At 49.7% G+C, this 10408-nt stretch overlaps 2 pseudogenes; both read right to left on the bottom strand.

Moving 5' to 3' along the window:
* Positions 1-433: 433 nt before the first annotated feature.
* On the bottom strand, positions 434-9793 carry LOC102274630 (UL16-binding protein 3-like; annotated as a pseudogene).
* Positions 6088-7176, bottom strand: LOC102274342 (tyrosine-protein kinase RYK-like; annotated as a pseudogene).
* Positions 9794-10408: the final 615 nt, after the last annotated feature.

A 10408-nucleotide genomic window follows, 5' to 3' on the forward strand; every position in this document is an offset into this window, starting at 1 on the left:
ACTTCAGGCTCTACTACAAAGCCACAGTCATCAAGACAGTATGGTACTGGTACAAAGACAGAAATATAGATCAATGGAACAAAATAGAAAGCCCAGAGATAAATCTACACACCTATGGTCACCTTATCTTCGACAAAGGAGGCAAGAATATACAATGGAGAAAAGACAAACTCTTTAACTAGTGCTGGGGTAACTGGCAAACGACTTGTAAAAAAATGAAACTAGAACACTTTCTAACATCATACACAAAAATAAACTCAAAATGGATTAAAGATCTAAACATAAAACCAGAAACTATAAAACTCCTAGAGGAGAACATAAGCAAAACACTCTCCGACATAAATCATAGCAGGATCCTCTATGACCCACCTCCCAGAATATTGGAAATAAAAGCAAAAATAAATAAATGGGACCTAATTAAAATTAAAAGTTTTTACACAATAATGGAAACTATAAGCAAGGTGAAAAGACAGCCTTCAGAATGGGAGAAAACAATAGCAAAAGAAGCAACTGACAAAGAATTAATCTCAAAAATATACAAGCAATTCTTGCAGCTCAATTCCAGAATTCCTGGGTCTGCTCTCCGGGCTCTAAAGTGAACAGAAGGAGAACAAAGGTAGCCAAGCAAAGACTGAATCCTGAGGCTGACAGAGCACCTGTTGGGGCTTCTTGGGAGCAGCATCACCTGCAAAAAGGAAGAGGCCTTGGTCCAGGAGGCTGAGGAACTCCTGTCAATTTCCTGGGCCTGCCCCTCCCTAACCCACCCTCCAGCCCCGCCATCACTGAGAGGCTCCTATGTCCTCCACCCCCACCCCCACCCCATGCCCAGCAGCTTCTTGTCACCTCCTCCTTCCTTCCTGCATCACAGAGTCACCCCAGGCCCTGACACCCCCTGCTCAGGCTCAGGACTGGAGCCAGTGGGGAATCAATCTGCTCCCTTTACTCAGGTCCGGATCCTCCCTGAGGGGGGCCTAAAGGACCAAGGAGCAGGTCCCTGGAGGAGGGGCCTTGCTTCCTGACAGCCTTGAGGGGCTGCAGGCAAACCTCCTTCCTTTGCTCCCCTCCAGCCTCAGAGCCAGCAGCACACAGAGCTCTCAGGACCAGGGTCCCTACCCCCATCTCTTCCTGGTCCCCCCAGCTGGGCGCCTCCACCCCAGCTCAGGCCCACCATCCCCAGTCACCTCTGCTCAAGGCAGGGCTGCTCAGTGATGGAGGCTCTGGGTCCCCAGGAGGCTGGTGACCTGCAGGCCACAGGCTGAGTCAGAACTGCTGCTGCTCCAGGAGCACAGGCCTTGCCTCAGCCCTTCCCACAGTCTCTGCTGTGGGGCTCCTGTCTTGCCTGTTTGACCCAGGCAGCTTCCTGCGAGAACAGGCCTTTGGAGTTGGGTCTGCAAAGGCCTTCCCACCTCTTCCTCCTGGGATGAGAGCTGGGCCCTTCTCATCTTGGCCCCTGGTTGGGTCCCCTCCCCACTGACACATCATGTGAAGCCCCCACACTGCTCTCAGCCCCTGTGAGTCCTGCCCTCCCCCTGAGTGCCTGCTGTTCTCACACCACCTACCGGGGCCCTGCCAGCCAGCAGTCTGTTCTCAGTCAGGGGACTTGGCTGAACCATTTAAGCATCAATAGGCCCTCAGCCTAGTGAAGGCGCCTCCCTTTTCACAATGTCACCTGACAGTGAGGACTGCTCAGAACTCAGGGCTGAGCTTGTCGAGTTCTGCTCTCAGGTGATATGGGGTCTTATACCCCTGCTCATTTCCAGGATGAGGAGGTTCAGTGAGGGGCAGGGGTTGGCTGGGATTCACCTTCCCCATCCTCACTCCAGCCCTGTACCCCTGCCTTCCCTCTGAATTCTGCCCTCAGGACCTCTTCCTGGAAAGGACTCAGCCCAGGAAGACAGTTGTGATGAAACTGGTGAGGAGCACGGGAGGATCCAGGCTTTGGACTTGATGGCTGTGGCCGTGGGCTGCACGGTAGAGGGGCCCGTGGTTGGTGATGCTACAAGGAGTGTCAGAGTGAAGCCCTTGTCCAGACCACAAACTAAGCTGATGCCTCCTCGCCCCCCTGACTCAGGTACCCCTACTTTGCAGACAGTTTACACATATCACATGGAGGCCCCTGAGATAGATCCTCAGGTGAGATGGGGGGAAGGGAGGAGTCCAGTCCTCAGGGGGCTCTGACAGCTAATGGAGGAACAAGGTTTCCAACACAGCCATTCAGTCCTGCTGTGAGATAGAGATGGTGACATGAAAATGGAGTCCTCAGGAGCTGACAGCAGAGGTGATATTGAATTTCCAGAAGTAGGATTGGTGACATTTGAAAAATGATTCTGGAAAGAGGGTAGAGTGAGAAATAAATCCATGAAATTAAAAAGATGTCTACAGGTTTGGGACCAGCGAAAATCCATGATCAATCGTCCAAAGGCCTGTGCTGTGAGGAGAGACGTCAGGGGGTAGAAGAGGAAGGAGGATGACAGAGCATCCCCGGGTCATTGCTCTCCCAGGACAACTCACCTCTGATGGATCACATTCTCAACACACACACACACACACACACACACACACACGGGTGGGTCCATGTCACTATGAGAAGACTATCACTTTCTCCTCCCTTCTCACTTACCCGTGGTCTTCAACATTTTCTCCCAGCACGCCATGAAATCCTGAAGCCAGGCCCGACAGTCTCCCATGGAGACCTTCTTCAAGAAGTCGGTCACAGCTCTGTCATTCTCCCACTTTTCTTTCATCCATCTGCCTCCAGGTTGACCCACTCTCCAGTGTCCATTCTCCAAATCAAAGTGGAGGCTCATTTGTCCATTCGAGCCAAACTGCCAGGATCCACTGACGTGTCTGTCATCCTCACAGCGACATGTCATCCTGGCCTGCAGGGTGAGAGGGTCTGCTCCCACCATGGGAAAGAAAGAGCTCAGCCTTTGGGCTTGACAGATTCTTTGCCCCACCTGGGTCCACCTCCCCTGGGTCCATGTCAACTGGGCGCAGCTAATCTGGCCCTGGTCTCTCATGCAATAGCTGCTCTTTCCACTGGACATCTAGGAAAGGACTAATATCCAACTGTATTTTTAAGCCTCCAATCTGCTCCTCCTGTACTTGGACTGTCTAACGTACCTGTGACTGTGTGTTTCTCCAGTGTAAAGCCAAGCAATTGGTCCCTGATGTCTCTGAGTATTTCAATCTGTGTTTCCCAGGCCTTTATGGTTTCACTTCTTCTCCCAATGGACTTGTGAATATGATCTTAGCATGATCATAGAAGAGAAAAACCTCTCCATCCACCTGGCCTTGAACCTCACAGCACGGCTGTCCAGGTCTGGGCTGAGGATCGACGGTGAAGTTAAAGGAAAGAGAGTGAGCATCTGTGAAGGCAAACCGCAGTGAGGGTGAGGTTGGGAGAAGACACATAGGCCTCTTCTCCCAGTTCTGTGAGAGCAGAGTAGGGCTGCAGGGCTGGGCTGACAGAGCAGCATTGCCCCGCCTGGCCACCCCACCCCCTCACCAGTTACGACTGAGGAAGATGATGAAGCCTCAGTCAGGCAAGAAACACCACAACCCTGGATACGCTCCATTTCCACTCTGCTCACAAGCTCTGCATGTGGCACTAACCGACACATGTGTTTCCCAGGGATGGGCCAGGCTGGTTCAGAAGGAAAGGCCTAAATCCAGAGGACTGTCAGCTTCTCTCTGAGTGTCCTGTGGGAGACGCAGAGGGTGAGGGGGCTGTTCCTGAGGAAGCGGATCACAGCCAGTGGGGCTGGGGGTGGGGAGGATGAGCTCAGAACCCAAACCTAGATAAGGGAGAGTTTTTAATCACGGGTCACTGGGCGTAGCAAGGCCAGGGAGACGTGGTGGTCTCTCACTAGGATGGGTCTTAGAAACCTAGAAAAAGGCCTGGCTCACATGGCATGAAAGAGAAGATCTAGAACTTCCGAGGCAGGTGGTAGAGGAGGGGATCCAAGGCTCAGAGAAGTGAATCTGCCAGGGCGGACACGGTATGAAAGGGCAGGAAAGAGTGCAGTCCACCTGCTCCATAGGAAAGCCTGATGGACTCCATGGAGCCCGAGAAGAAAGCGTGGATGAGAAGCATATCCAATAGCTCAAAGATGACTTTTGCAGAAGGTCAGGGATGGTGATAGGACATGGTGTTCCTGTGGGCTTCTATCAGGAACAGGGATGGGAGTTGTGGAAAAATCAGATTCCAGGTGGGGGTGCTCTAGGTCAGCAGAAAAGTAGGTGCAGGAGTCAAAGTGATTAGGGAGTCTCAATGCCAGCCAGGGCCTGACTGCAGAGAATATGATGCTGGCTCATAACACAGGGCGATCCTAAAGGCAAACAGATGGGCAGGAACCTAGATACAAACTGTACCATTGAAAGAAATAAAGAGAGACAGAACACAAGGCTGGATGATCAGGAAGCCAAAGGCAGCCATCCCTACCAAACACCTGATCCAGGCCCATTTTCCAGATCTGAGCCACTTCTCAGAAGGTATCATCAGAGAAAGAAGCCATGTTCTAAAGAGGAAGGCCCTTTCATCACCACATCTAGTGCAAAAGTCCTTCCATTTTTCCCAAAGAGTAACATGGTTATTCACTGGGGTAAGTGAACCTGCAGAAGCAGAAACTACTCTCACATTCACATTGCACCTAGTGTGGTCCTAATATCAGGCACAGGAAGCGTAGCATCACCATAGTCCCCCAGTTGTTGAAGCGATGCTTGGACTACCAGGCCATCAATGGACAGCTGTCCCAGGTTCTGCTTACAGTGGTTGTCACTGGGTCCACAGACCACACAGTGGTCATTTCACATGCCCTGGACTTGTGACATTCTTTGAGACCTGAGTAGCTGGTAAATTATTGTGTGGTGAAGGCTACTGTATTAGTGAATTCCAGATTCAAACTTCAGACCCTACCTCCCCATCCACCAATAGTACATGTACACAATATCCTGGAGGAAATACAGAGACAAGTACCAACTGACAACCTCTCAAGGGCTGCAAGGGTGTGGTCCCTATCCTATCTTCATTTAATACCACTGTGGCCTTAGGTTTCCTGTAAATGGTACAGAAGAAATAGTTTAGGCTTCACAGACCCCAGGTCCCTGCTGTAACCTGCTGTCCCAGCACAAAAGCAGTCACAACTGGCGAACGATGAGCACAGCTAGAGCTGCTTCTTGGGCAGATGACCCAGCAGAACTCATGATGTCAGAGGTATCTGTGGCCAGAAAGGTGCTACGTGCCATTTTCTACTTGAAGGCTCACAACACAGACCCTGAGTGTTGCACTGGAGAAAGTCACACCATTTAAATGTGGCTCCTGGTATGTTCCTGGGGCCTGGCAGAGATGAGGCCTCTGGTCATGGAATGTCAGAGTTGACCATCGTGATATGGGCTCATCAACCCCTAATCATTAGTTCAGCTAGACTAGCCATTACAGGATGGAAGCGATTATGTGTTTTGGCATAAGCAGGGCCACAGGGAACAAACAAGACCCACCAGAAGCTGGCCTAGATGTGACACTAGACTTGTTATATGGCCACTATCCTCTGCTCACATCTGTGGTTTCCTCCATGGCACTTTGGACCAAGGTAGCTACTCTGCAGCAAAGGAGAGGCGGGCATTAGCCCATAACTGCTGGACAGTTTTTATTTTCCTAAGGAAAAGTACTCTATGTTGAAGACAAATTACTCCCAAAAGAAAGAAAGAAAGCTAAACTTTAAAGGTGAATCATGTGCATTATCTTGCAGAAGTTAAGAAAATAAAAAGCAGTTGGTAGTAAGATTAATATGTATGTTTAAACAATTATAAAAACTATTTTGTAAGAATATACCTATACCTCAAAGGCAACTATGTGTAAAAAATTTACACAACATTTTAGTTAAACCTAATAAAAGTGATATTGAGAAAGTATTCCATATCCATAAGTCTGTCTTAGAAAGTTCAGATGCTAAAGCATTCCTAAGGCACGTTGTTCTGGAACACAAATCTGCTTCTGTGATTCTGGGTGATGTATGTGACTGGCTGGCTCCAAGTGGGCCTTGACAGGCACCTTCCTCCTGATGCTGGGGTACTGTGAGATGAGAGTCAGACACAGGCCCCCAGAGCCGCATGGACCTCTGTGAGACACTGGGCCAGCTTCTGGAACTCCACCTCTCCTCTGGATCGAAGGCCCAGGACAAGCCATCACAGCAAATCAGGACAGTTGATAATCTGGGCTATTTGATAACCCTCTTTCAGGTACTGGGCCACATCAAATGGGTAGATGTCCACTTAGGGCGTTTGGCCAGAGTCATAAACACATGGGCTCTTTTAGTAGCAGCATGCTGACTTCTTAGTTGTGGCATGCAGGATCCAGTTCCCCCACCAGGGATTGAACCCAGGCCCCTGCATTGGGAGTGTGGAGTCTTAGCCACTGGATTACCAGGGAAGGATGGAGAACTCATTTTTAACCAGACTTTCAAAAGCCATCCATCAATCCCGTGTTTTTGTTGTTCCCCAGACAGTGAGAGTCCATGGGGAACAAGACTCTGGAGAGGGATTGGCTTTGCTCTTAACATGAAGTTGTCATCAATGACAGAGATTCTAGGAGCCAGGTCTTTGTGGAAGACTTCTCTTCTGACCAGGTAGCTCATTCCACAGGCAATCTGAACAGCCATGTGAACTAGCTTTTGTTGAGAAGTTTCCTGCTGACTATTTGCCTCTACATATTTGCACTGTCATAAAAACAATTTAAGATACCCCCAATTCATGTAAGGCAATCCACCATGGGCTTTTCCCCTTCTTATGTTCATACATGGCTAATAGGAAGATTTCTGTGATCTTGTAGCTCACAACTTTTAGGGAGCATGGTGGTCACCTGAATTTCAGAAGCTTGATCTCTAACTGTTTTTACAAATGCTTGTTGCTCTTTATCTGGATATTATTCATCTACATAAACCCCATGGGAAGTACACCAAAAGGTACCTTCTTAGAGTATATCTTTTGAGTTCCTCTCCCTGGATAGATATTTTGGTATCATTCACCTAAGCTCTGGCCTCCAAAAGAGCGACACTTTTCAAGTCGTACTCCTCTAGCCACAAGGTTGGATAACGGGAGATGGGAGCTGTATTGTTGGGTGTGTTGCCTCTCACATACTGAGACATCTGGGAACGACTGGGACTGAGACAGCCCTTGGGAACTACTGCTGGTGCTGATGCTATCTCCCAGTTCAATCCTTTTCACACTATGAAGATGCAAAACAGCTAATACTAGTACTACAAGAAATATACCTGGACAGCAAATCCCTAGGCTGATATAAAACACACCTGTAGACATGGCTGGAGCTGCATGTACAGGATCATAAATGGGTTCTTCTGATAGTGGTTTTGTCCAAGGCTAAAGTTTTCCTTTCTCAATTTCTGGATGGCAACTTTTCCTTCATTTCAACTCTAAGACTGTGAAGCTTTTTGAAGTTACTGTCAAGTTGAGGTGCATTTAGTGTCATAACTTCAGAATCTACTTTGCCAGGACAGGACAGCTCGAGCCCAAACACTGATACAGTGCCTGGGAGTTCTGGGGCAGGGGTGGGGGTGGTGGGGCCGGGCTGCAGGCAGCCTAGCGGACCCGAGCTGTACCAGCGGCAGCCTGCCGGATCCCCATCCCAGGGAGACCGCCCTGCACATCCATCCTGCTGTGAGCGCCCACCTCCACCACCCAGGAGAAGGAAGCTAGGCCACTTGCTGCTGCCCACCTGGCCTGAGCCCTTGAAAGATGAATAGCTCCTACCCCAGCCACCCTGCCAGTGTTAACTGATCTGTCTTAAAGAGCGCTAGTCCTTCAAGGGCCCAGAGCAGTAGGGATGGGACCTAATTCCCTTCAGCAGGAGTAAGAAGGGACCAGAGGCAGTAGGGAAGGGACCTGGTGGTCCTTCAAGGGCCCAGAGCAGTAGGGAAGGGACCTACTTCAGTTCATCAATACTACGAAGGGACCAGAAGGAGCTCTGTGCACAGATCATCAATTCAGTTCAGTCGCTCAGTTGTGTCCGAATCTTTGTGACTCCATGAACCACAGCACGCCAGGGCTCCCTGTCCATCACCAACTCCCAGAGTCCACCCAAATCCATGTCCATTGTGTCAGTGATGTCATCTAACCATCTCATCCTCAGTCATCCCCTTCTCTTCCTGCCCTCAATCTTTCTCAGCATCAGGGTCGTCTCAAGTGATTCAGCTCTTCACGTCAGGTGGCCAAAATACTGGCGTTTCAGCTTCAACATCAGTCCTTCCAATGAATACCCAGGACTGATCTCCTTTAGGATGGACTGGTTGGATCTCCTTGCAGTCCAAGGGACTCTCAAGAGTCTTCTCCAACACCACAGTTCAAAAGCGTCAATTCTTCGGGCCTCAGCTTTCTTTATAGTCCAACTCTCTCATCCGTACATGACCACTGGAAAAACAAAGGACTTGAGTAGACGGACCTTTGTTGACAAACTAATGTCTCTGCTTTTTAACATGCTGTCTCAGTCGGTCATAACTTTCCTTCCAAGGAGTAAGCGTCTTTGAATTTCATGGCTGCAATCACCATCTGCAGTGAGTTTGGAGCCCAGAAAAATAAAGTCAGCCACTGTTTCCATTGTTTTCCCATCTATTTGCCATGAAGTCATTGGACCAGATGCCATGATCTTCGTTTTCTGAATGCTGAGCTTTAAGCCAACTTTTTCACTCTCCTCTTTCACTTTCATCAAAGGCTCTTTAGTTCCTCTTCACTTTCTGCCATAAGGGTGGTGTCATCTACATATCTGAGGTTATTGATATTTCTCCCGGCAATTTTGATTCCAGCTTGTGCTTCCTCCAGCCCAGTGTTTCTCATGATGTACTCTGCATATAAGTTAAATAAGCAGGGTGACAATTTAAAGCCTTGATGGACTCCTTTTCCTATTTGGAACCAGTCTGTTTTTCCATGTCCAGTTCTAACTGTTGCTTCCTGACCTGCATACAGGTTTCTCAAGAGGCAGGTCAGGTGGTCTGGTATTCCCATCTCTTTCAGAATTTTCCACAGGTGATTGTGATCCACACAGTCAAAGGCTTTGGCATAGTCAATAAAACAGAAATAGATGTTTTTCTGAAACTCTCCTGATTTTAGGATGATGCAGCGGATGTTGGCAATTTGATCTCTGGTTCCTCTGCCTTTTCTAAAACCAGCTTGAACATCTGGAAGTTCAAGGTTCAGTATTGCTGCATCCTGGCGCAGGAGGCGGCGGCTGTGACGGCGCAGAAGGGCAGATCATGGGCTTGTGGTTTTCAGGGCGCCTCTGGGTCCCTTTCCCGGGCTCCAGGACTCCCACTTCCCAGGGCCGGGCTGAGCCCTGGCGGGCCTCAACAGCATTTCCTGTACGTTCTGGCCCCCTTTTCTCCTAGCGTCACCTCCCAAAGTCCCCGCATTACTGCTTTACCAAGGCACCCCTGTTCTGGCCCGGAGAGCCCGCAAGCAGCCCGGGGGAGCCACTGAGTAGTAAAGGACCCAGGGGAAGGGAAAGAGGAGAGGGCGCACACCACCACCCCTGTTCAGGTCGTAACTCACCCAACTTCCCCTCGGGCCATCCCCCCACCCCCAGTAGGTTCATCCCGGAACTCACTGCCAGACGTCCCGCTGAACCAGACAATGAGGAGCAAGTCCAGGAAGCCAAGAAGCGTCTCGGGGCCACCCATCTCTCCCTTTGCCACCTGGATCTCGATTTTGCAGGAGTGGAGCATGCCAGGTCAGAGGAGCGGATCCTTTCTGGGGAGGCAGACACTGCACTTCTGGGGCCTCCGGCGTTGCTCCGCCCGGACGCCCCGCCCCAGGCAAGGCCCGCGCAGTCATTAACCGGCGGCTTCCCCAGACTGCTAGCTCGCGACCAGAGTGTTGCCACTTCCTCCTCTTCCCACTTGTTTGAACGATTTGCGGTCTGATGGCCAGAATATTCCTAGTTAGATCATTTTGGTCTCCCTAATTAATTGAAATTGATCAGAGGTCGTTAGGGAAGGATTTCTGGCAAGAAGATCATGGAGGGGAGAGCTCAAGGCTTCCTGCTTTCCCATCTGAGCTTGCCTTGGATGATCACTGACCTCTTCATTGTACTGAGTTTCCTTAGGGTTTTCCATACCGTCTCATGAAAACTTGAAGGAAGTTTTCAGCCAACCCAGTTATTACTTCCGGTGCCAGTTCAGGTGGCAAACTTAATTGATAAATGTCGTCTGTGTCCCGACCATTCCACTGACCTGCCCTTCTCTCATCTCTCTCCCTCTCCTCGGGCTTCTTGAGTCCCATAGACACAACAGTATTGAAATTAGGTTAGTTCATCACTCCGCAAGTAGCTTCGGTCTCATTTGTTTATTTTTCCTTCAAAATTTCAGTGCCAATGCATTTTGAAGAAGGATTCTGTGTAATT

The sequence above is a fragment of the Bos mutus genome, unplaced genomic scaffold (genome assembly GCF_027580195.1).
Source record: "Bos mutus isolate GX-2022 unplaced genomic scaffold, NWIPB_WYAK_1.1 CTG733, whole genome shotgun sequence".
NCBI lineage: Eukaryota > Metazoa > Chordata > Mammalia > Artiodactyla > Bovidae > Bos > Bos mutus.